Below are 26,434 nucleotides of genomic sequence, written 5' to 3' on the forward strand. Positions count from 1 at the left end.
AGGTGAGTGTAGGCCAGGACAAGGTGAAAAGGGGCAAAGAGTGGCAAGAAAGGCCACATTGTGTATTGCAAGGTTTCAGGAGAGCAGGAGAGAGGAAGAAAGATTCGTTGAGTGGATCCGCTTTGATCTGGCCATCCGGGAGTTATTTTCCTAGCCCAGGTAATTTCACACCTTACACTGTATGAGTATGCTAGATCTAGAGCTGCTCGACTAATAGGATGACCCCATCGCTCGGTGCGACGAATTTTTTGAAGTTCGGTGAAAAAGCGCATCGTGTTCTGTCTGTCTGAGTGACCGCGATTCTGGGCCGAGTCCTAGAATTTGCCCTCGGACCGCTCGACCATTCGGCCCTCGGCCCTGCCAACTCGGCCGAACCCCACTCAGACAAGTTGACATTCGGCCTTGCCAAATTCACCACTCGGCCCACTGGACTCGGTCCACCTGACTTAGCCCTCAGCCCACTCGGACAACTAGACTCCGACTGGCCGAATTTGACATTCGGACCAGTTACATTTGGTCCTTTCTACTCAACCCTCAGACGAGCTGAATCGGGGATTTGGCCCTACAACTCGGACTTGTTGGGCAGAATTCGTATTTTTTCAAATTTTAACCCGTAGACCTGAAACTGATCGAGAGACCATATAAAGCCGAAACCAGATCATAGATCTATCACTGGGCTGAAATCTAAAGCAAGTAGTTCAAAAGTTGGTCAAAAATAGTCCTTCAAATCACGCATGGTGTTTACCATAATGGCCCTCTCCGCACCTCCCCTAAGTAGCTTGGAGAGAAAACGCGCGCTGTGGGGCAGGTCCTCCAAATTAGATCATAATGTAGTAATGACTCTACGCAAGCATGGATTCTCACTTGCAAAGGAGCAATCAAAATCGCATACCTGAACAAAGACAAACAGAGACTCTAGAACCTTAATGGACCAATCTAGCCTACAAGGGCAAAAAGGCCATACCACAAGAACACGTATGTATTGCATTCGAACTGCATCTAGTCAGAGCAAAAATCAACAACATCAAGCTACAACTACAAGGATGACTAGATATGACAGTGGTGACAATAGATGCACCTTGAATAGCACTGCACAAACGATCCAAGACATCAGTGGAGAATCCACATCTGGTCGTGCAGTTGGGGACTGGTATTTGTCAGAAGGCTTACATTAATAAGCTAAGACCCGGAAGATGAAGACATAGTACCACTTGCTTATCTTAGGGTCAAACTCACCATGAAAAGAGAGCACACTATCGATGCTCTGACTGATGAAGGAGCATATTTTAATATCTTGACCTATGAAGCATGGACCCTACTAGGCCAACCAGAGCTCACACCGACTAATGCAACTCTTAGCTCTTATAGGGGACACCCACAAGCACTCATAGGGAAGCGCAAAATCCTTGCGACAATTAAAACTGAAAGCTTAACTATCCTATTTCATGTTCCTCCAAATAGTGCTAATTGCGCGAAGGAAACCCTCCTAGGAAGACCCTTCAAAAGGGCGACCAAGTGTGAGGCCAACTATGTAGCACAAAGGATACACCTGACACTACTAGGTGTGAGGATAGTCATAACCTTTAGCAAGGGTGACCTCATGGAACCTCGAGGGAAAGGCAAGGAAGGTGCTGACATAATAGTCAAGCCTGCTAACAATATCAAGGACTTGTTGGAAGAGTTGATAGAAGCATAGGTGGAACAACGAGAACCAGTTAGTGAGGCCATGCTTGAAACAAGAAGGTCAGGAGCCAATGCCAAGGAGAGGCGTTGGACTTATAAATATTGTAGAAGACCCTAAAATAAGCCCAAGCCTTATAGAAGAAGGCATTGATGGACCACCAATACAATGCCGAGATGGATATCCAAAGAGTTGCTACGTACTCAAAGGTATTATGAAGGTAACCGATGGATTTGGGTACCAAAACCCCCTGCTAAACCACCTCTATCAGCTAAAGGCAAGATTACATCAAAAGCAACGAAGCACAGGAGGAAATCTAAGAGAAACTTCACGTCTCGAGGCAAGAAATCAAACATGAGTGTTTGAAAGAAAGAGCCTCAGCCTAGCATGCTTAATAAGCAGATGTCATATGTAGCCATTGAGCGTGCACAAAGACCACTAGTGCTCAAGGAGCTTTTGACTTCCCAAGAGGATAATGAGCACCAAAGGCACAACATTGCTCGTGAGAAGGCTAATTGCTCAACAAAGCAAATGCCACAATTGTCTAATAGCCTTGAGCAAATCATTCAGCTAGTGCCAAGTCCACCTAAGAGTCCTAGATCTCCTACACCCTCTTTTCCAAAACGGACATAGGAAGCACAACAACAGTCGTCAAGGGCGGCTGCTCAATCCCAATCTCTATCTCCATCTAAGCTTCCAAATGTCCAAGAGGTGGGACGTGACACCATCCATAGCTCTCGGCCAAAGGATATAGCCAGCCCACTGGACTAGTCGCTACTACTTTCAATCACGGATCACAACAGTCACAATCCTTGGCCGTGACAATGCCCCTTGCGGAACGTGTCCTTAGCAGTTCACTTGGGGAGGAGGTGCCACAAATAGTATCCTTGATAACTCCAACACTTTCAAAGCACCTAAAGCCTAGGCTTGAGGAGAAACCTCTCAAAGATGTGGCTAAGGAGATGGCACATCTGACCAATCAACCTAGCAATGTTGTCCAACAAGGTGCAGCTACTGTAATATTCCCACCCGTGAATATTGACGTCCCGCACACGACGTAAACCTTGTGCAAAGGTTATCTCTTGCATTGAAATTATTGGCAGTGTAATGTGTGACCCGCACGCGTGAAATGGGGTCCTCCGCATTGGTAAATCAAAACCGGGAGTTCAAAACCATAAGTCTCACAAAAACACCCTCTTGGGAGGGGCAATTTGAATAATTCAAGGCAAATTTTTTTATTTTTACCCCTTTTTCTCCAGCCGATGCATGGCTGGAGAAGAGGGAGTGTGGGGAGGATGGGGATTTGAAAGTCGTGGCCTGCATGGGAGGGGGGGAACCCATGCAGGGGGGGGGCACGTGGTGGAGGCCTTCCCCCCCCCCATGCCTATATAAACACCCCCTAGCTAGAGGGGGGGAGGCTGGAGAGTGAGGTCGCCGTGCTGCAGGAGGTCGCGGTGCTGGAGGGAGGTCGCCGTGCTAGAGAGAGGTCGCGGTGCTGGAGGGAGGCCGCCGCGCTGCCGCCATAGTCTGCCAGCCGCCATAGTTCGCCACCACGGCTGCCAAACAGCCACAATCCGCCGCCCCGCCTGGATCACGACCCCCCCCCCATCGACGTTGCTGCTGACGACTAGAAGCTTCTTAGAAGCTTCTTAAAAAAGCTTCTAAGGGGGCTTTCTTAAGCCCCCCTTTCCACTAGGTCCCATAAGCCCCGTTTCCACGAGCTTTCCGGGATCTTAAAATCCATACCCTATAAAGGGGTATTCCTACATAAGGGAGAAGTAAACATATTTTGAGACTACTTGCCAAGACTCGGGAAAAATTTAGAGAGCCATAAAGGGTAAGGATAAACCCCGGAGCCCAAATCCTCTACATCTATGATGGCTCCAAAGCCAAAGTCACAAGGCGCACATGTGGAGGTCTCTTCCCCAAGCATACAAGTGGATATCTCCCCGAGCCCACAAGTCCAGGTTTTTTCGAGTTTATTCTCGCATAAAGAAATGTTTAGGCACGCTTAATTTCATAAGGGAGAATGCATTTTACGCTTATTTTTTAATGCATATGGCAGTGTTAAAAATACATTTGATAAATTATCTCTTTAAACATTAGATAAAATTGGTGCATGTCATGGAATTAAAACGGTTGCATTTCCGGAGTTGTCCGCCTTAGAGGACTAGCTGCATGTTGCTATTTTGGAACATTATCAAAGTAATGAGTCTAAACATATATTACTTAGGGCAAAGAAATGAAGTTGATAAGTGCATTTGGTTACTAGACATGGTAGGAATAAGCGTGTGCCACATTTTAGGCAACATCTTCCTTGTAATGATTCATGAGGAGAAGTTAACACCCATAAGATATTATCCGGAAAGAAATAGAAGGGTACGGAAATGATCTTATGGACTTGCAAGTAGCATGTAACATGGAATAAGTTAACACTAGTTTTAGTTGGTATGAACTTCATTAACTACATTGTAGCTAGGGGAAAGTTGCGTGTTGCATAGTCATCATGCAGAAATTTCATTCATCAGGAGCCGTATTTAGGAAAGGTTGCATGGTTTATCAAAGCATGAGATTCTAAAGTGTAGACAACAAGGTTGTAAGCATGATTATTTGATGTAAGTCCCAATAGGTCCTAGGAAAGTTAGTATCCAGATTATCATGCATTTTTACTATACCAAGGAAAGATAGAGTTATTGTGAACCATGTGATGCGTAGGAGCAATGAATCACATGTTTACATGTATTGTGTTAGTTGCAACTATTCTTTCTCTTTTAGATCTAGTTTATTGTCTCTAGGAAGGATTCATCCTTGTCGCGAGACAAGCATAATGAACTACCCAAATCACCTAGCCACAAAGGAATCATATGGTACGATAGACACCCCGAACACTAACTAGGTTAAGGATTCGGCCAAGTTTTCCAAATGTCGCTAAGTCGAAACCTTCAAGCCAATAGTCCTAACCACATTCCCAAAATGTTGAGCTAATTGGATGCTCATGTAAACAATAATCTAGGATTCCTACCTTAAGGACCAAGCGTTCAAGATGATGAAACTCGATTTGAGTTGGACTAAACGCTGTCGATTTAGTGAAATTAAGGATGGGTGGGTAAAAAGACACCCTAAACCCTCCTTCTCGTCTGAAGTTAATTCCGTGACCTGAATACGCCATTCATTAGGGGAAATGATCTCTTAGAATGGAGGCGACACTTGTGCAATAAATTGCAACGTCACTTAGCTTTGCGGTTTGATCGTAAGAAGTTTTGCCATTCCGTGGATTAAGGTTGGCGGGTTCTTGCGCCAGTTTAAACTCGCAAGGGGAAAAGGGTAGTCGTCCTTTTACTCTATCCTCATTAGGGAAACTTTGTCAAGTTAAGGGAAGCTAGGCATTTGCTTGGACAAAAATGATTAATCAATAAACTAAAGCGACATGGTCGCCAGAAATTACCATAAACCAAACCTAAAGTATTGACAGGGTATGACCCTAACCCAAGGACGATAGGAATCTTGCCAAGTTGCAATTGATTCCGGATTGAATGCGGGTTGCATTCGGAGAAAAGGAGTCACTCCTTAACAGTTTGCCAGCTAAAACGACCACTGGAATTGATTGTGCTTGTAACAGTTTAGAAAGCACTGTTTGCATTGTTTGCTCAATGAACTAAAGGATGAAACGATATCTAAATACTTCAGGTTGAAGGCCTGAAGGGAGAGGCAGCTTCAGTTACCCCCGACTGCCTGCCTGACCCTAACCAAGGGGGTTGTTAACCGCGCCGGGGACGTGGACCGAACCCGCCGTGAGAGGTCTCTCCGTTGAGTTCTACTTGGAGCAGGAGGACGCTTGGGTGCCAGAGGGGGCTCTGGCCGTAAATCCCTTGCCTTCCGGGCCCTGCACAAGAGGCTAACGTGACTCGGGATTGGATCTCGAGGCCCGCATACTAGTCTACGGGCAGAAGCTTGGATTAGTGATCCCTGGTGGATTACTGGATAGCCTTCGGGCGGATTATGAACAAGCCTACGGGCGGAACTCCTTGTATTTCAAAGATAAGAAGATAAAATGATAATAAAGAAGTTGTTTGACATTGTTTTCTTTATGTCCTGTGATAAAATTACGTGAAGGAACCAGTGCTTAACAGGGTTAATCAAGGAAGCTGTTTGTTATATGTCAAATTAATGTGGTAGGTAATTACATAACTAAAACAAACCGAGGAAAGTGCGGAGGATGGACCATGGGTCCGTCCTATGGATGGGTGGTCCCGGTCAGCCGGGAACTTTTCTCAAAAATCTTCAACGAACAGAGGGATGATCACCATCGCTGAGCAAATAACGAGAAGGATGACTTAGATTTACCTGTTACCCGATTCACGCTATTTTAGGGGAACGGAATGGGACTATGCCTTATGGCAGAGAGGTTGAGCATGGCATCCCTCTCGTTTCCCATTCTCCTTGAACCAAGTGCAGCGTGAATCCGCTTCGGACCTGGCGTTTCTGCGTAAAGTAGTTCGCTCGGGTCTGACGCTAGTTGCTGCTAGCTAATGACCAAACTAGAAAACCTTAATTCCGGTCGATCCTAAGTGGGAAACGGCCAGGACCCTTCCGCTACGTGGCAGACGTGGAAAGACCTAGATTACAAAACCCCTAACATTCCATGGGAGTGCCGGGCGGAGTTCTCTAGACAGCCTTCCGATGGACTGCCAAGACGTGTCCTAGAGGATTCTAGTGGACACGTTACAGCTACGTCCCATGAGGACCCACCGAAGAAGGGGAAAGCTGAGGCCCAACCAAGCACATCAACGGCTGTCTTAGTTCAAGGTCCTGAGTCGTTAACTTATGTACCTTCACTGACCACGAAAAAGAGGAGAAAACAACAAAAAAAATAGCAGTTACAGGTGGTTGTGGACCCCAAGAACATTGAGACCAAGTCCATTGGAGAGCTAAGGAATAAAGCATCAAGTCCATCCACCAATGAACCCATTGATATCTCTCCTAATAGTAGTGAAACCTCAGACACATCCGTGTGCTCTGAAAAATCAAAGAAGCCGTTACCATCAATGGTTGCTTGCAACACTCAATCCATTGACAACAGAACTCGCATTGACTAATCAAGAGTGGATACAATGCTGTCACAAGAGGGTGAAAAATTTATACCAGTCACATCCAAGGAGAACCATGATGCAATAACAAAGCCTCAAGAGAAACATGGAAACCTCGAGAGCATAAGCAATCCTAGCGTTGACCAATCTTGCTCATCTAGGCCTGAGCCCCCAGCTATGCTAAAAGCCTAGGCAAACTCCTAAAACCTTACATGAGATAGCAATCGAGCAAGCCCTCGTTGAACATAGAAGTGTCGCAGAATGCTTAACTTAGTTGGATGCTAAGCTCAAAGTGTTCGCACATGTCTATGTCCTAGCAGACATGAGCACATTTCCTAAAGAGCAGCTTAAAGAATACTTGCCATTTTCCCTATCCTAGGAAGAGAAAGAACACCTTGATGAGCACTATGATAGGCTCTTGCATGAACGCATGTGACTCACCTCTAACGACGAAGCCGACAAACTACCCTTAAATGTAACATTCAATGATGTGCTCTGCCAACCAAATATCTTAGAGATAGAGCAACTAAAGCGACAATCAGAGGGTCGAAGTCAATTTTGAAAAATGTTGGTTTTAAAACTGCATTGCAATGGCCAAACTAGGAGCCCAGATTATGACACTCTCAGAGAAGCGATTGGCCAAGTGGCGGTCTCAAAGAGACCCAACCTATGTGGCACCAACTTCCTTTCGAGTGCTGACTGCCATTCGGGGTATGGACTTAGCTAAAACTAGCCAAGAAGACTCTCTGTCTGATAATGTTCTCATCGAGGAGGAGTTACATGTTGCCAGTAGACTCGGACAAGGTTCCATGCTACTCGATGTTGCAAAATATCTATCGTTATTGAGTAAATTGCCAACCACGAGTACTAGATGCATATGCCACACTCCAGTAAAATTCAGAGTTCTACAATTGGCTTTTATCCTTGTGAAGTGACATGGATTCATAAATATGTACATAAATAAAAAATGAATCTTATGACCTTGTATAGATAATATCAACACACACAAGAAATGATAGTCAAGCACAAGGAGAAGAGTTGGGTTTGATAGGCTGAGCTCCTTATGTCCTCCTCTCACCACACATTTAGAAGTCATGTGACCATTCTCGCCTCCAGATGGAGGGCATGCAACCCTCATTACCGCCATAGGAAGCCCTGACCAACATCTTTGATGGTGTAGATGGGGTACCGTCCTTTTTATACACCTTTTCCCCTTTCTGGTCTATCCTTCCAAGGATGAGCACTGCCCCACTCCATGACAACTAGTCCACGTAGCTTAGCATAAGCCAAGATCTGCTAATAGCTAGAGGCAAAATGAACATCATCATGGGGACCATCCCTCTACAACAAACACTGCATGCCTCACCTCTCCCCTCCTTGTCATATGCACTTGATAACCCACTATATAATCCCTTCCATGCGAATAGTTTTATCCTTCCTCGAGGCCTAATCCTTGGTTCCCATTTTGCAGGTCCCCCTAAGGTAGCAGCCATGGACCAAATAGTGCAGCTGGCATGCAAGGAAGATCTCCGCCGTCAGAAAGAGTATAAGGCACTAACGTCCCCAACAGAACGCTACATGCCTACTCTAAAGAAGTATGCGCCAAAAAGAGGCCCTAAATGACACCATCCCATGACATAGGCCAAAAACCCCCCAAGCCAAGAGGATGAGGGCTCAAGGGAGCACACGGGGTGTGGCAACACCAACTCTGTAGGCTCCCACCAAATGCTTGGGCACCAGGTGCTCAAAAGAGGGGAGGGAAGCTCGAGACAAGCAAGAATTTGATGCATTGTTTAAAAGCATTCTAGAAACAGTTGCGGCCAAGGACTATACCATCCGGGTCCCATCTGACATCTTCCCCATCCAGCCTCACAGGAGCCCCTCACTGGCACAGCCTCAGTCGCTCGACCACCCAGAATCACCCTGCCTTGCACAAATAGAGTAGCCCCTATGATATATAAGTAGCTTAACAAAGGCCATCCTGCCATAACTTTTTGTCTTTAAATGGTTAAAGGGGCAGGCTCCCTGCCTATATACACTTTCCTTACCTATTGCTAATATATGCCACGTCTTTAGCAAGCACCAAAATATGCATCGCAATCAGCACCATAGGCTTTTGATAAAGTAATATCTTGACATGATTGCATTTGTTCATTGTACTTGATGTATGTGACTTGCATATACTCTCATGAAGTGACAAGTGGATGCAGGACGATGCAAGTCTTTGTGCGAACATGTTCAATGCCCAAGTCATCGCAAGACCACCAACCTCACAAAGAGCAGCAACAAAGCCATGCTGCCAAAATCAAAAATCATCCTTGCGAGTGTCCACATCACATGGCCCAAAGCATGATCTTAACTACTTCCTCTTTCTAGGTTACACTCTACGCCGGGCACTCACGGCAGCTGTTACCCCAATTGTACCAACATTGCACGTTCCAAAGAGGTTGCAATATCTCAAGTGTATCTCCCCATCTCAACATCTACTTCTCTAACAACGAGGCTAGGGCACAATCATCACTATAATTTCCATTTCCTGAGCCTTCAAAGCTTGGCATTTCCCAACCCATTGAAAGGCTGATAGCCTCAACATATTGCAATAGTTGTACTCAGTCAAGTCCAAAAAAAAGAGAGAGAGAAATTTAAAAAAAAACAAGAAAAAGAAACGAAAAAAGAAAATAGAAATGGAAAAAAGAAAAGAAAAGAAAAGAAAAGAACGAAAAGATACGAAGCAGTCATGATCACAGCACAACACCTAGGGATCCTCAAATTAGGTACATCAAGTGACCTTGGTCGGCTAGCTCCATCCCTAGTCCTCTAGCCCTTTAGCATAATCCACAATTGTTCAAGGCACATCAAGGGCTGGACATACCTAGGGAGCTTGTCTTGCCTATGGTTAGACCTGTCACCCCAACCCATTCACACGATTCCCTCTTGCACTCTGCCTTAATACCATTGCAATCAATTGTGATAAGCACCGCACGAATGGCCATGAAAAGTACACCGTCCTCATCAAGCAATTCCAATAGCTCCCAGCTACAGAAAGTGCGATATCCCTGTGTTCAATTATGTTATGTCATGAAGTCACAATACGAAGGATGTCTCATACACCTTCACCTTGTAGGAGGGGTTTTTGTCGAAAGGTCCAATCCACCGGGGATCAAAAGTAGAAGGAAGTAGAGATAGGAGATAGAAGAGAACATAGAGAATACCCAAGTGGTAAACACGACAAAAAAAAAACACAATGAATTGAATCAATATGTATTGAAAGAACTTGGAATCTTTGCACTACTTAGAAGAAATCTCCAAGCATTAGTTCTCTCGGAGCTCCTTTGTAGGATAAAACGTGTGTCAAAATTATAGCTTCCTCTCTGCTGCTCGAAACCCAAATCTAATGGCTTCGTTGGCTTTGAAAGGGGGGTAAACCTTCAGGACACCTGATCATGGATCTCCAGATCACTCCTTATTCTCCTTTCAGTTCAATCTGCAGTTTTCAGCCTGTTTACAGCAATCGCGATGCACGCGATTTTGTCAATCTGTCTTTTTTTATGAAAAATCTCCTAATTGGGTGAAAAAACAACTAGCTTTTTGCATGCCATCCTAATCTAGAAACTTTTTCTAACTTTTTCGTACTTTTACAATAAATAATATCAAAAATAGACTAAAAGTATCCAAAAATCTAGTATTTTTAGATAATCCATGCAACTTACACTAGTACTCATGGCTCAGATCACATTGACTCTCTGGATCAATAGAGAAGTCAGATGATGATGCATTCCATACTTTTTCACACTGTGTCCTCATAACATCATGACAACGTGTACTTCTTCTCAACATGGAAAACTTTGCTTCATCCATACATTGTTACGTGAAACCAGCCCACGGTCTTCTAACTACATAATATCTAAGTATGCACGAGCACTCACATAATATCTGCACCGAAATATATACACAATTTGGGTCTTCAAGTGCAGGACAATACTTTTAGCTTGCTTAGAGTTTGACCTGTCTCCCAAACTAATTGAACTATGTCTTGTGCATGATAGAGAAGACTAGCACTACCCCTAGGGAGAGACCACCTATGAGAGGTTTTCAATTGCAGGTATTGAAGACTCCAATGAATGTGTCATTCACTCTTCACCAACACCCAACTCTGAATTCTTATCCTTTATCATCTTGCAAGCCCGCCAAGAATTGTCATGTGCAGAATCCCCAACAAACCAACACTTTTTTCGGCCATCAGTGCAATCCCCAACAAAGAATAACCCTACCACCAGCCACGTAGGCCACCAACGTGCCTCCAACGACCTTCCTCCACACCACCACCAACACTCCCCCACGGCAACCACCGATGTCCCTTCCACCCACATCTTCAGTGCATGCCAAAGCTTGCTACCTACGACGGTGAGTGCCATGAGATTGGCACTCGTCTAGGAGGGGATAGTGTTAACCGTCAAACGAACAAAGTGAAAAATATGGAAAAGCTAAAGAAGAAGACAAAGGCCAAGGCAAAGTGAAACGAAAGATGAAGGTACGCTAAGAAAAATCTAGAAACATAAGAAGCTTAGAAAAGTCCTAAACAAGGGAAAAAGGTGCACAAGGAAAAGCGCAAGTCAATACTTTTGTAAAAGAGCGCAAGCACATCATGATTTAATTTAAGGAGTGCTGGGCTCTCACCCGTGCAATTTGTAAATGTAGACGGGCGGTGGAAAGGAAGCTAGGAAGATAGAAGGACAATGGGAAAAAGGGCCTAGGCCACGTTCGGCCATGTGAAAAAGGAGATAAGGGGATGACCGTCCAAAAGGGATTTAGGGTTTTGTATATAAAGTTGAAAAGTGAATGAGAAGCTCATTCTTGTGTGTGGCCAAAAGTGGCTCTCATCATCATCATCATCATCATCTTCTTCTTCTTCTTCGTCTTGCTTGCTTGCTTGAGCTTGTGCTTGAGAGAGGGAGTGTGAGAGTGTGAGGGAGTGAGTGTATGAGGGCAAGGGACCGGGGAGGAGAAGCTCTCCATCTTCTTCTCTCTTCTTCTCTTCTCTTCTCTTCTCTTCTCTTCTCTTGCTCGCCGTTATGGAGCTTGGAGCGTGGAGCTTGAGGATGGAGCTTTCTTGAAGCTTGCACTTGGATCGTCGAGCTACCGGAGTGCGCAAGAGAGGAGGTAACTTGATTGGCATGGAGATAAGCTCACTACACCCGTAGATATGGATGGCACATTGGCTATGTGAGAGATAGCCATTAGTGCTCGGCTTGGAACGCTTGAAACAATAGGTGGTCCGTGGGTCTTGACGGTTGAGCGAAAGCTCCCACATCACAAATATGTACCCCCAATGACAACATCTCAACATATTGCAAGGTTCTACCAAGGACTAAATCCACCTTTGGACACTCGCCTTGAATCAAGGAGACCAATGACTCTTGAAGATGCTCTTATGCAAGCAAAACCTATGACCAAAGAAATCGCTCGAAATGGCCAAAGAAACCATCCAATAAACAACTATGGAAGGGGTTACCCAAATCTTGGTATCAACATGACCAATACCAAAGAAAATTATAGAGCTAATGCAATCACCCAAGGACCAAATGGGATAGGAATCAGGAAAAAATGACACCAGTGCAAAAGGATTGGACACCTAAGGGCTAATTATCCTAATCGTCCTCAAAATCCTAGCTCAAACCAGATTGGTGAAAGAGGCTGAGGGAATAGCAACAATGACCTAGGTCGTGGAAGTGAAAGAATAGCTGGTGCCTGGGTAAATACCATGATTGGACAACCCGAGGAATGCACGTTAGGTGAAGATTTTGAAAGAGGATCCATTCATGCTACCATGGAAAAGAAAGGAGTAGACCACCAATGTTCAGTAATTCAATCACCAGCTACTTACAAGGGTATGTTGTTTGCGACCTTGATTGATTGTGGTAGCACGCATTCCTTTCTTGCACCTGTCAAGATTGTGGGAGAGAAGGAAGGAGTCTCACTTGAAGCTTTCTTGCTTGCACAATGGGGGAAGACACACAAGGGTGGAGGCTGAAAACAGTTTTCCTCTTCTTAGTTGTGTAAGCCAAAAGAACTCTTGTACAAAGAAATAGAAGAACCCTATATATGGGTCTCAAACCAAACTCAACTAACTAAGGTGGCATACTAACTGAGCCACGAACTAGAGTAGATAAGGATAGCTATCATGTAGCTATTATTCATGGGCGGTGTACCAACCGCGTCTGCAACTGACAAGTCGGTGACATAAATATACAACGGTCACCCTGGCATATCACGAGTGGAGCTCGATATCTCAACACTCCCCCTCGAGCTCAATCCCAATTCCTACACACCAAGCAGGTCTCTGAACTTGCGCAGCTTCTCTGCGCCCAATGCCTTCGTGAATATGTCAGCTATCTGATCCTCTGTGCTGATATAAACTAGATCAATAAGACCTAGTAAAACCCTCTCTCGCACATAGTGATAATGCACCTCAATGTGCTTTGTTCTAGCATGATAGACTGGGTTATTTGCCAAGTGTATACTACTCATGTTGTCACAATAAATGACAACTGGCCCATCTGTAGACTGATGCATATCATAAAGTAGCTTATGCAACCAAGCTACCTCACATGCAGCCATTGCTGCACCCCTGTACTCAGCCTCTGTGCTCGACAAGGCAACTGTAGGCTGTTTCTTGCTGCTCCAAGTGACTGCAGCACTCCCAAAAGAGAATACATATCCACTGGTAGATCGTCTATCAGAAATACTACCAGCCCAATCAGCATCAGTGTATCCATGCAACTGTATCTGAACCCCAGTCTCATAAAATAGTCCATACTGCAATGTGGACTTCACATACCTAAGTATGCGTCTAGCCGCATCCAAATGTGGTTTCCTTGGAGCCTGCATAAACTGACTTACCAATCCAACAGCATAGCTCAAATCTGGCCTGGTAATAGTCATATAAATCAAACTTCCTACTATGCGTCTGTACATAGTAGGGTCTTCTAGAAGCTCACCTGCATCTGTGCTCAGCTTCACATTTTGCTCCAAAGGAACTGAAATAGGCTTACAGCCTGTCATCCCATATTTGGACAGCATGTCCAATCCATACTGCCTTTGCAAGAGCTGTATCCCACTTGGTGATCTAATCACCTCAATGCCCAAGAAATAACACAGCTCTCCCAAATCCTTCATCTCAAACTTCTGCTTCAATAGCATTTTCACATGAAGGATATCTTCATCACTGTCACCTGTCATAATCAAATCATCAACATAAATGACAAGCAGCATAATACCTTTCTCTGTTTTTCTCACATAAAGTGAGAAATCTGCCTTGGAAATCTGAAAGCCAATAGTGACAAGATACTGTCCTATCTTGTCAGACCATGCTCTAGGTGCTTGCTTCAAGCCATACAAAGCTTTCTTCAACCTGCAAACAAACTCAGGATGAACAGCATGCACATAACCTGGTGGCTGCTCCATATAGACCTCTTCTTGCAAATCACCATGCAAGAAGGCATTCTTTACATCCATCTGATGTAAAGACCATCCCTTTGATGCAGCCATAGCAATGACTGCTCTTACGGTTGCCATCCTTGCAACCGGACTGAATGTTTCTTCATAGTCAATGCCATATGTTTGTGCATACCCCTTGACTACTAATCTTGCCTTGTATCTGTTTACAGAACCATCTGCATTGTGCTTCACCTTATAAACCCACTTACAGCCAATTGCATTTTTACCTTTAGGCAAAGGTACTAACTCCCATGTAGCATTTGCTTCCAAGGCATCCATTTCTTCATCCATGGCTTTCTCCCATTTTTCTTTTCCCATGGCTTCCTCAAAAGAAGTGGGTTCTGGTTCCTGTATCACTTTAACCATATATGCATAATGAATGGCTGTAAATCCATCATATTTCAGCCTATCCACAGGATACCTAGCTCTGGTAGACCTGCGCAAAGTAGGTTCACTCCCAGGTGCTCTCAAAACATCCCTGGTCTTCCTTACTCCAGGTGTAACAATAGAAGGAATACCCAACTCATCATCAATGCTCTGTTCTGAGCCACTGGATTCACCATCCACATAAGAGTGACCTGCATTCACATCAAACATGGGCTGATCAACCTTCTCTTTTCCTTTTCGTGATACCTGCATACCACTATCTGCATTGCTTTGAGAAGATTCTCCTGATCTCAATCTGCCTGTCCATGGCGAAGAATGTGAACCACTGCTAGAGGATGCTCCAGGTCCACTAATATTTTGTGACTGCTGCTGTGAATTCTGTGCAGCATTACCATTTTGTGCATCTATATCATCAATCACATTTACTGGTTTATACCAGCTACTCATCTCATCAAAAACAACATCTCTGCTCACTGTAAACTTACGAGTAGAAGGGTTATAGCATCTATACCCTTTTTGCTGCAGAGAGTAACCAATAAAGATGCACTTCTCAGCTTTTGGATCCAACTTGGATCTCAACTCATCTGGCACATGTACATAGGCAATGCAACCAAAAATTTTCAAATGAGAGATATCTGGTTTCCTACCAGTATACCTCTCCTCTGGAGTCATTCCATGTATTGCTGCAGTAGGAGTCCTGTTCATTATGTAGACTGCTGTAGCAACTGCTTCAGCCCAATAAAAATCTGGCAAGTCTTTTTCATTGAGCATGGCACGAGATACCTCTCCAATATGCCTGTTTTTCCTTTCTGCAATTCCATTTTGTTGTGGGGTATAACTGCATGAATATTGCTGCTTTATGCCATGCTCCTGCAAGAACTTTGCAAACTCATTTGAGAGGTACTCTCCCCCTCCATCTGACCTTAGGCATTTTATTTGCAGACCTGTTTCTTTTTCAGCCATAGCTTTAAGAGTTTTGAAATGCCCAAAAACTTCACTTTTCTTTTTCATAAAATACACCCAAACTTTTCTGCTATAGTCATCAATAAAAGTGACAAAATAATGACAGCCTCCAAGAGATGCAGCTTTAGTAGTCCACACATCAGAGTGGATTAATTCCAATGGCTTTTCACTCTCTTGAACATGTCTAGGAAATGGTTTCCTTGCCTGTTTTCCAAACTGACAGGCTTCACATACCTTATGCATTTCTGCAACCTTGAATTTCGGCAAACCTGCAACAATATTTTGGGCCTGCATTGATTTAAGTCGCTGTACATTAACATGACCAATGCGTTTATGCCAGATATCAATATCTGCATCTACACCGGTCCCATGTGCAAACATTGCTGCACTCAATTCAGACATGTCTGCATCCAATGTAAACATTCTGCCCTTCTTCTTTCCTTTTGCTATCAAGCGACCTTTATTTTTCATATCCTCAACAAAGCATCCATGAGGATTAAATCTGACCTGCAAGCCCTGTTCAACCATTTGACCAACTGAAACCAGATTCTTGGTGATATTCGGGACATGAAATACATCGGACAGGTATTTCTTTTTCCCATCCTGCATAGACAAAGGAATTTTTCCAATCTGCACAATAGGATGTGCAGTATCATCACCAGTCTCCACAAATCCTGGTTTTTCCATTTTCCTTGCATCCTCCATCCATTCTGCATGACTTGTCATGTGGTTTGATGCACCTGAGTCAACATACCATACATCATTGCTTTCTTCTGCACTTGTCACAGAGTTGTTCATGTGCTGCACCATGAACAAATGCTCATTTTTGTCATCACCCTGTCTGTTAGAAGATGCATAATTTCCTTGTTGCAGTTTTCCATTCATGATGTCATTCTGCTTTTTATAACAGTCTTTAGCCATATGACCCATTTTACCACAATAGTAGCATTCAACATTACTGTTTGCATTTTGGCCTCTTTGCCATCCACCACGACCTCTTTGGCTCCCCCTGCCTCTAGAGTTACCACGTCCTCCTCCATAGGACTGGTTTTCTTGAGTTTGCTGCATATTCTGATTTCTGCCACGGCCTCCAAATCGGCCTCCTCTACCTCTGCCTCTACCTCTTCCAGCATTTGAGTAGAAGACAGCTTCTTTTGAAGTTCCTCCTGAAGAAGATGCACCACCATTTCTCTGTTCCTCAGAAATTAGAAGAGCAATCAACTCCTCAAAATCAGGAAATCTTTCACGAACTGAAATGGATGTCCGAAACTGTGCATAATCCTTTCCTAGACCATTCAAGGTCACGGAAACTAAATCATCATCTTCCACTGGCGACCCAATGGAAGCAAGTGCATCTGCAATCTTCTTCACCTTCATGTGGTAGTCGTTGATGCTCATACTTTCTCTTTGCACATTATCCAACTCTTGCTTGAGCTGCATTTTCCTGGCTTGCGTATTTGTGCTATACATTTTTGACAAAGTATCCCATGCCTCCTTTGGCGTACTTGCATCCTGAATATGCACAATCATAGAGTCTGAAATGCTGATAGACAGCCAGTACATAACTTTCCTGGCTCTCTCATGCCATGCTTTGAATGCCTGCATTTGCTGTTGATTGGGAACATCAGGAAGAACTGGTTCTTCTTCATTTCCTGCAACAAACTCCCAATATCCTTTTCCCATAAGGAAATTCGTCATTCTAAACTTCCATGCTTGGAAGTTGTTCTTGTCAAGCTTTTCAGTGACAATCTGTGAAAGAGAATCAGATGCCATTACAGAAGAGTGCAAAAAATTCTGTCACTGCAAAAAACTCTGCTTCACCCTCACAAGGGCAAATCTGCAAAACTGGCGAAAGTGGTATTTGACCACACAGTCACTTCCTAGTGACGATTTTGCATAAACAGGAACCAAGGATGATTCTAAAACTCCCAATGTCTCTGCGCACAAGCATACGATGCAATTTCTACAGTAACTTTTCACCGACCTGTAGAACAGTGGCTAAACAGCATAAAACTGAGCCTTTTCCTGAGTGTGTGCAGAAAACTTCCGCCTCCAAAACAGGCCCCGAAATGGCCTCAAATCAAAAAAACAGGGTCGCCAAGAGCTAAAGCTCTTTCCCGCAGCATATACTGCCCTCTTGCTTCACCGCGAAGGGCGTCTCAACCTGAGACAATGCACTCCTGCAATTTTCGGCTGTGCTACCTGCAGAGATCTGCTCCCAAAACAGAAAATGAAAGCAACACTGCTCCTCTTACCAGAACACCGCGAGCTTGGCTTGCTTTCTTGAGCTCCTTACCACGAACAAGGCTCTGATACCATGTCAAGATTGTGGGAGAGAAGGAAGGAGTCTCACTTGAAGCTTTCTTGCTTGCACAATGGGGGAAGACACACAAGGGTGGAGGCTGAAAACAGTTTTCCTCTTCTTAGTTGTGTAAGCCAAAAGAACTCTTGTACAAAGAAATAGAAGAACCCTATATATGGGTCTCAAACCAAACTCAACTAACTAAGGTGGCATACTAACTGAGCCACGAACTAGAGTAGATAAGGATAGCTATCATGTAGCTATTATTCATGGGCGGTGTACCAACCGCGTCTGCAACTGACAAGTCGGTGACATAAATATACAACGGTCACCCTGGCATATCACGAGTGGAGCTCGATATCTCAACAGCACCCACAAGACAGTTAAAATATTGCATCAAGAATCCAAGGGGACAAGGAAAATGAGAGTAGAATTGGCTAGTGGGAAGAAAATTGCATCAACCGAAACTATAGGGAAACTTCAATTTGAGTTATAGAGCCATATAACTGAAACAAAATTGCCAATCCTACCACTAGGATGCTACGATTGCTGTAATATTTTAGTTGAAAATATATCTAAACCCCGTGATACTCACGCAAGACAATGCCGGCAGTGGGTCGCAGAGGGTACGAACTTAAACACGATGTATCATAATTTCCATTGGCAGAACCGAGACTATGGTTTAATGAAACCGCATATGTCTCATGAATCCCCTCTTAGGAAGAGGTCATGAGGATAATATTTGAATTATGGTAAAAAAAAATTATTATCCCCTCTTTCCCCCAGCCGACAGTCGAGCTGGGAGAGGGGTATAGCAAGGATGACTGAGCATCCTTGTTGGAGCTCACAGAAGGGTGAAGGCCATGCAAATGGCTGTGTGGGGTGTAGGGAGGTACCTCTCCCTCTCCCTATAAAAACCTTGTGAGGGAGAGAGCCAAGACAATTGGCAGAGAGGAGGAGACAGTAATCATTGTGACACTACGGTAGAGCTGGAAGAGGGAGCAAATCGTTGCCGTAGAGGAAGGAGATAGGCCGCAACGCCGCCAGAAAGAGTGGTGGTGGCCGTGTGAAGGAAAGAGGAGGCTGTGATAACCAACGCTGACTGAGAAGGAGAGTGGGAGGAGAATCGACACTGTGAGAGGGAGAGAGGTGAGCTGCCACCTGAAGCTCTGAGTACGCCAGCTGCCGCTAATAGTCATCTTCTTCTCTCCTCCACCTGGGCTCTCCACATTGCCTAGAAGCTTTCTGGAAGCTTCTTGAAGCTTCTAAGGGCTCTCCAAACCCCCCTTCTCGTGGTTTTTCCCCCACGAAAATCTTTAAAGTCATCTAAGTCCCATTCCTATTGGCTTTCAAGTGGGTTTAATAAACCCCCCCGAGATCCAAAGCCCCCTTCCTGTGCCATTTCCTATTGCCTTTACAAAGCTGGTTTTTATGAACCCCTCCTCAAAATTTAACCCCTTCACAAGCGGCCCTTTACACCTCTTTTTCCCCCCTTTGCGTTCTTATACAAAGGGAGTCTCACCCCGGAATTTAGGCCCTCGCATTCCACAAAGCCATTTCTTTAAACTCCATTTCCGTGGATTTTCCTTTCCTTACATCTCCCATAAAGCTTTCAATAACTGGGTTTTCAAGCCCATTTTCATAGCATCCCCACAAAGTTTTAAACCCCTTTCTTTTCATTGATTCTCCTCAAGTTCATTTTAACCACGGAATCAAAAACCATCTTTCCTATTGCAACTCCCACAAGCCTATAAGGCCTTCTAAAGCTCAATTTTGAAAGATGGTGGAATCGATCAAATCACAAAGGGAGTCTCACATGCGAAGGAGACGGCAAAGATCATAAATCTATGTCCAAGGTAGAAAGGTCGAAGTCTCAATGGCTCCTAAGAAGGCACAAGGCGTAACCGTAGGAGGATCATCTCCTAACATCCCTGTGGACATTTCACCACAAGTCCAGGTTTTTCTTCCTAATTCTGGTTAACGTCATAATATTTCAATTGTGCATGGATCATTTATGGAATTAGGATGCCCTTTTTTGATTGAAATACCTTGGCTGAAATAAACGAAATAACTTCGATCAAGGAATCGGTCATTTGTATTAAATGAATGAAAATGAAAAGCACAAGATCTCTATGCATTCCTGGCAAGTGAGTATTATGCATTGCAGAGTAACGAACTCAGATTAACTAATGCCCATCTTTATAAGGTTGAAATTAGTGATGTACACTTCGATTATGCATGGGAAAGAATAAATCACAAGTCGCATTATTAGGCATCTTTCCTTTGAAATGATTCATTAAAAGAAGGTCCCTAATAATCCGTAGGAATTTACAAGGCATGGAAATGGTTCTTGAGCTACATGAAGTAGATAAACTCTAGGCAATTTGCATAAATTTCAATCAATTACGTAGGTAGTTACGAAAGGTTGTGTAATGCTCATTCAACGTACGAATATCTCATCTAGAAAAAAGTTAGAAAAAAAGATTGCATGGTTAAATATAAACCCTAACGCTTAGTAGCATGAATCTTGAATGCATGTTCTAGAAGAATTAATAGAAGTTATGTCATAACTTAGCATATGTTTTGATCTTAGTCAGAAAAGTTAGGGATTCCAAAAACTACTTAGACATAGGCAATACATCATGTGGTTACGAAAATGGTATCGTAAATATCTTCAAGAATAGACAAGTAAATTGGTTTAAACCTAAACACCTAAAACTGCGAGGGACTCGTTTAGGAAGGGTTAATTCAATGCAACATATCCCAAAGAGCTAACTAGGGTTTAGCACGTTGAGGACGTAACCTAGTCACTCTTATTGCCAAAGTTGAAACTCTTATACCCTAAAGACTTGCCCTCATTCACGGAATGTAGGGACAATAGGACATACTTGCGAGAAATGATCTAGGGTTTACCCTAAGGATCGCTCGCTAAAAGGATGAAACTCGATTTGAATTTGGAACCTTAGGACCGACAATGTCGGCCTAGTGCAATTGGGAACGGATTGTTATGAAGACACCTCAACCCTGTTTCCTATCTAATCATGATTTTGTGATTAGAAGACGCCATTCGATGGGTAAAATATTCCCATGGGTTTTGATGCGACACTTGTGCAACAAGTTGCAGAGTCGCATGATCTTGTGAATTGATCACAAGGGAATGGCCAATTCCTCGAAATGAGATTGGCAGATTCTTACGCAAGTTTATCTTCCAAGAGGATGAATAATTGTCCTGATATAGTACCTTTCTTGGGTAAAGAGACCAAGATACGGGGATTAGATATTTGCTTGGAAGCAAAGGACCAATCACTAAATTGGAATAACATATTTACTGCTAATAGAACTTAAGGTATTGGTTAAGTTGGGTTAATAGGATACGGCCCTATCCCAGGGATATAGGGTTAACAAAAAAACCCTTGGGAATCTTGCCAAGTCACAATTGATCCCTAATCGAGTGCTGGATGCATTCGAAAAGAAGGATTCACTCCTTAGCAGTTGGCCAAAAATAACAACCACTGGAAATGATTGTGCTTGTAATAGTTGTATAGAGCACTGTTTGCTTTGTTTGCTCAAAGAATTAAAGGATGAAAATATATCTAATGCTTCGGGTTGAAGGCCTGAAGGACGAGGTAGCTTCAATTACCCCCAACTGCCTGCCTGACCCTAACCAAGGGGGTTGTTAACCGTGCCGGGAAGGTGGACCAAACCCACCGCGGGAGGACTCTCCGTGCGCTACTTGGAGCAAGAGGACGCTTGGGTGCCAGAGGGGGCTCTAGCTGTGAATCCCTCGCCTTCCGGGCCCTACACAATGTTAGAATATCAAGCTCTTACATGTGTGTTTGACCGACATGAGCTGGACACAACTAGTCTGGCTAGATCAGTTAGGTACATTAAATAAGTCAGTTCTACTTCTGGTGTGAATGGTCTTTATGACCTTAGGTTGTATATGCACTAAAGTGTGTGTTGAAGATATAATGAGATGAATGAAGAGAGGAAGTATGTTGCTTCACTCTGTGTTGCTCTCTCTACCTACATCCCTAAAAGTTAACATGGTATCAGAGCCATGAATGGGCTCACTGGTGGAATGCACTGGAAAAGAAGACTTGAAGCTTGAAGACAGAGTGTATCTATGAAGTAGTAAGGCTACCATTGTTACTCTATCGAGGTATGTGTCAGAGTCTATGCATTCTATCTATGCAAGAGCTTGTTATAGCTTGTTGGGCAGTCTCTCAGGGCATCATTAAGCACTAGAGTGTGCTCTATGGTCATCATTATCATCGAACGCTGTTGCTGCACACTCCAGACCAATCTGCGTGTTTGCGCTTGCTGTGGCTGAAGGCATATCTCACTGCAACACAAGGCATTTGGAGCTCATCAAGCAATCTACAGCTTGCTTATACACCTTGGAAGGTGGTTGAAGGTCTTGGCATGCTATTACTTGGATGTGTGCTCAGTTATGAGCTACAGATCCAATCTACAGATCTGAAATAGTAGCAATTTAGTTGTAAACAATATAGGGCAGCTTGTATCTGATCTTGGTTGGAGCTTGAAGCTCTCTGACATGCTTTATGGATCTCATTGGAGCCTAGGAGCACTTTGGAAGACATATGTATCAGCTCTCATGCCTTTGAGCTGAAATTTCTTGAAGGAAGTACTCAAATTTGGAAGTGTAAACAAGCTGGAAACCTGTTTCAAAACAGTGGGCAGCAAGCATTAGCTTCCATTGAAGCATTACATAACACTTGGCTGGCATTTATCATATGTATGACATGGGATATGTCTGCTGGAGGTTTATGGATTGGGTTGAGCATCAAGTGATCATGGAAGTTGAAGTGTAAGGCTGGTCATTACTACAGTGACATTGTCTCAGTGGTTGCAAGCAGTAAATGCAATCTATGAGTTGGATTCATGAAGACAGGATGCCTATAGTTACCCGAATGCTCATGTATTGAACCTAACACTTCAAAGTGAATGTCTCACATGATTTGAGGCTGCTTTGGAGCTGGATAGACTTTGGTTTACTGAGAAGTTGCTGATTGCAATCTGTAAGCAGAAGGTAGTCAGGCAAGGTCTACAACATGGCAAATGCTGATAGAACTGATAATGTAACCCAGATTGTGGGAGAAAAGCTTGAAAGCAACAATTATGCAATATGGAAGTTCCGCATGGAGAACTTTCTGATAGGCAAAGGATAGTGGGACTTAGTGACAGGTGTTGAGGCTGAACCTGAAGTTCCAAAAAGAAATCCTACAGCTGATCAAAGACGAGCGCATCGAGCTTGGATGGAAAGAGCTCACAAGGTTTTACATTGGTTGTCATTATGTATCTCGAATGCTATTCCTTCAATTACGAAGAACTTGTTGTCTGTCAGTCAGACGATGGAGCATAACTTGCAGGTTAAATTCAATTACGAAGAACTTGTTGTCTGTCGGCGGTCAGATGACGGAGCAGAACTTGCAGGTTAGATTCAATAAGCATGGTTGCTTTATTGAAGAGTTTGGCAATGGCTGCAAGTTGATAGCTCGTGGTCACAGGAATGGCAGAATGTTTACTCTTGATGCTTCTTTGCCAGAGCTGAATTCAGCTATGTTTGCCCATGGTTCTAGCACTGTTAGGGATTTGGAAATATGGCACAAGAGAGTGGGGCATGTCAATTTGCAAAGGCTGCAAATTATGCAAAAGAAACAGTTGGTTACAGGTTTACCCAAGTTCCAATATTCAGATATTGGTCATGTATGCGAGGCTTGCCAGTTCGGTAAGCAGTCACGATTGCCATTTGTCAGGCATGTAAGACAGAGTACACATCCATTGCAGTTAGTGCACTCTGATGTTTGGGGGCCAGCTCATAATGTATCTATGGGAGGTTCCAGATATTATGTATCTTTCATTGACGACTACAGTCGCTATACCTGGCTTTACATATTGAAAACAAAAGATGAGGTCTTTGCTGTTTTTCAGCAATTTAAAGCACAGGTTGAGAATGAGTTTGAATGCTACATCTCTTGCTTGAGATCTGATAGTGGTGGGGAGTATGTATCAAATGAATTTGATGATTTCTTGGCTGAAAATGGCATTCGTAGGCAGCTCACCTGCAACTACACTCCGCAGTAGAACGAAGTAGCTGAAAGGAAGAATAGGGTTGATGGAAGCTGCTAGGGCCATGATGAATGAAAAGCATATGCCACTTTACTATTGGGCAGAGGCTGTTATGACAGTCGTATACATTTTGAATAGGACTCCCACTGTAGGTATTCATGAGATGACACCGTTTGAGAAGCTATATGGCTATAAGTCGGATGTAAGTCACATGAAAGTCTTTGGATGTCTTGCTTATGTGCATATTCCAGATGAGAAAAGGAAGAAGCTGGATCCCAAAGCGCATAAGTGTGTTTTCATTGGATATTCGCAGGAGAAGAAGGCATACAAATGCTATGATCCCTCTACCAGGGAGACTTTGGTAAGCAGGGATGTTATCTTTGATGAGATGGGCTCTTAGTATGTATCACCAGTTGTAGTGCTAGTGGATATGCCTCCCACTCATGTTTCTACAGTTGATTTATAGCAGAGCAATGCTATGACAGGACCTCGTAGTCAGACAGTATCCCCATGGACAGGCAAATTAAGGAGCTCGCCGTCCACTGACACCAGTATGTCAGTGAGGGGGAGACATGATGTCTTGGATAGCAAAGGAAAATAGAAAGTTATTGAGGATGCATCTGGTATGATGACACCTGGCAGAATGACTTCTGGCTATGATTTTGGTGATACTTTAGACAGCAAACTTGGTATTCCGACTGTCAATACGCCTTGCACAAGGCAGAGCAGGTATATTCCGCCTCATGAGAGAGGGGAATCAAGTAGTGCACCACAACTTAGACGCTCGCAGAGGATCATATACCCTATTGACAGGTTGACATACAGTGGCTACTCTACAAAGCATTATGCTTACATGACAAAAGTGATGGAGGTCAAAGAACCAAGTACATATGCTGAAGCAGTCAAAGATGAGAATTAGTGTGTATCCATGGATGAAGAAATGAATGCCTTGGCTGAAAATAAGACATGGAATTTAGTGCCACTGCCTGAAGGGAAAAAGACCACTGGCTGCAAATGGGTCTACAAAATCAAATGCAAGTCAGATGGCAGTGTGGAGAGATACAAAGCCAAGCTGGTCGCAAAGGGGTATGCCCAAGAATATGGACTTGATTATGAGGAAACATTCAGCCCTCTTGCCAAGATGGCAACCATTCGCAGTGTGATTGCCTTGGCTGCTGCTAAAGGCTGGAAATTGCAGCAGATGGATGTTAAGAATGCATTTCTTAATGGTGACCTAGCAAAGGATGTTTATATGGTTCAGCCGAAAGGGTATGTTCACCCTGATTTTTAGCATTATGTATGCAGGCTAAAAAAGGCATTGTATGGGCTGAAGCAGGCTCCGAGAGCTTGGCATGCTAGGATTAGTAACTACTTGCAGAGATTGGGTTTTGCTATTGGCAGGGCTGATCACAACCTATTTACAAAGAAGACTGACAGTGGCTTGGTAGTGCTGGTCATATACGTTGATGATTTGATAATCACTGGTGATGATGACTTGGGCATACAACATGTAATGAAGATGCTAAAATTTGAATTTGACATGAAAGACCTAGGAGAACTGAAGTATTTCTTGGGTATCGAGGTAGTTCCAGCTGACAATGGGTTATGGCTGATGCAGAAGCACTATGCCATAGAGATGCTGAAGAAGTATGGCATGGCTAAATGCAAACCGCTGGATACACCTCTTGATCAGATTGTCAAGCTAGACATGAACACTGGGGCTGAAGTAGAGGATGTGACTATATACAGATAGATGGTTGGCAGCTTGATTTACTTGACCATCACTAGGCCTGACTTGAGCTATGCTGTAGGGCTCATAAGCCAGTTTATGCAAAAGCCTAGAAAGCCGCACTTGGATGCAGTTAGACGCATTATGAGATATGTTAAGTCCACTGTAGAGTATGAGTTGTTCTATGTCAGAGATAAGCCATTGATATTGACTGGATACATGGATGCAGATTGGGCATGTTGCTCATATGATCGTAGATCTACGAGTGGATATGCATTTGGATTTGGTAGCGGCATGATTAGCTGGAGCAGCAAGAAGCAGCCTACGGTTTCTTTGTCAAGTACTGAGGCAGAGTACATGGGTGCTGCATTGGCAACATGCGAGATTTCATGGCTGCTCAAGCTTATGGCTGATTTGGACATACAGGTAGATGCTCCAGTGAAGTTACTATGTGATAATCTTAGTAGTGTACTCCTGGCTATGAATCCAGTCTATCATGCCAGGACAAAACACATAGAGGTACACTATCATTTCATCAGAGAGATGGTTCTTGCAGGACGAGTTGATCTTATGCATGTAAAGACAGATGAACAGGTTACAAATATGTTTACCAAGTCCTTGGGTAAAGATAAGTTCTGTGGTTTTAGACAACTGCTTGGAGTACAGATGCTGACTTGAGATTGAGGGGAAGTGTT

The sequence above is a fragment of the Lygodium microphyllum genome, chromosome 19 (genome assembly GCF_053477565.2).
Source record: "Lygodium microphyllum isolate KBCC chromosome 19, Lygodium_microphyllum_v1.1.10, whole genome shotgun sequence".
Lineage (NCBI taxonomy): Eukaryota > Viridiplantae > Streptophyta > Polypodiopsida > Schizaeales > Lygodiaceae > Lygodium > Lygodium microphyllum.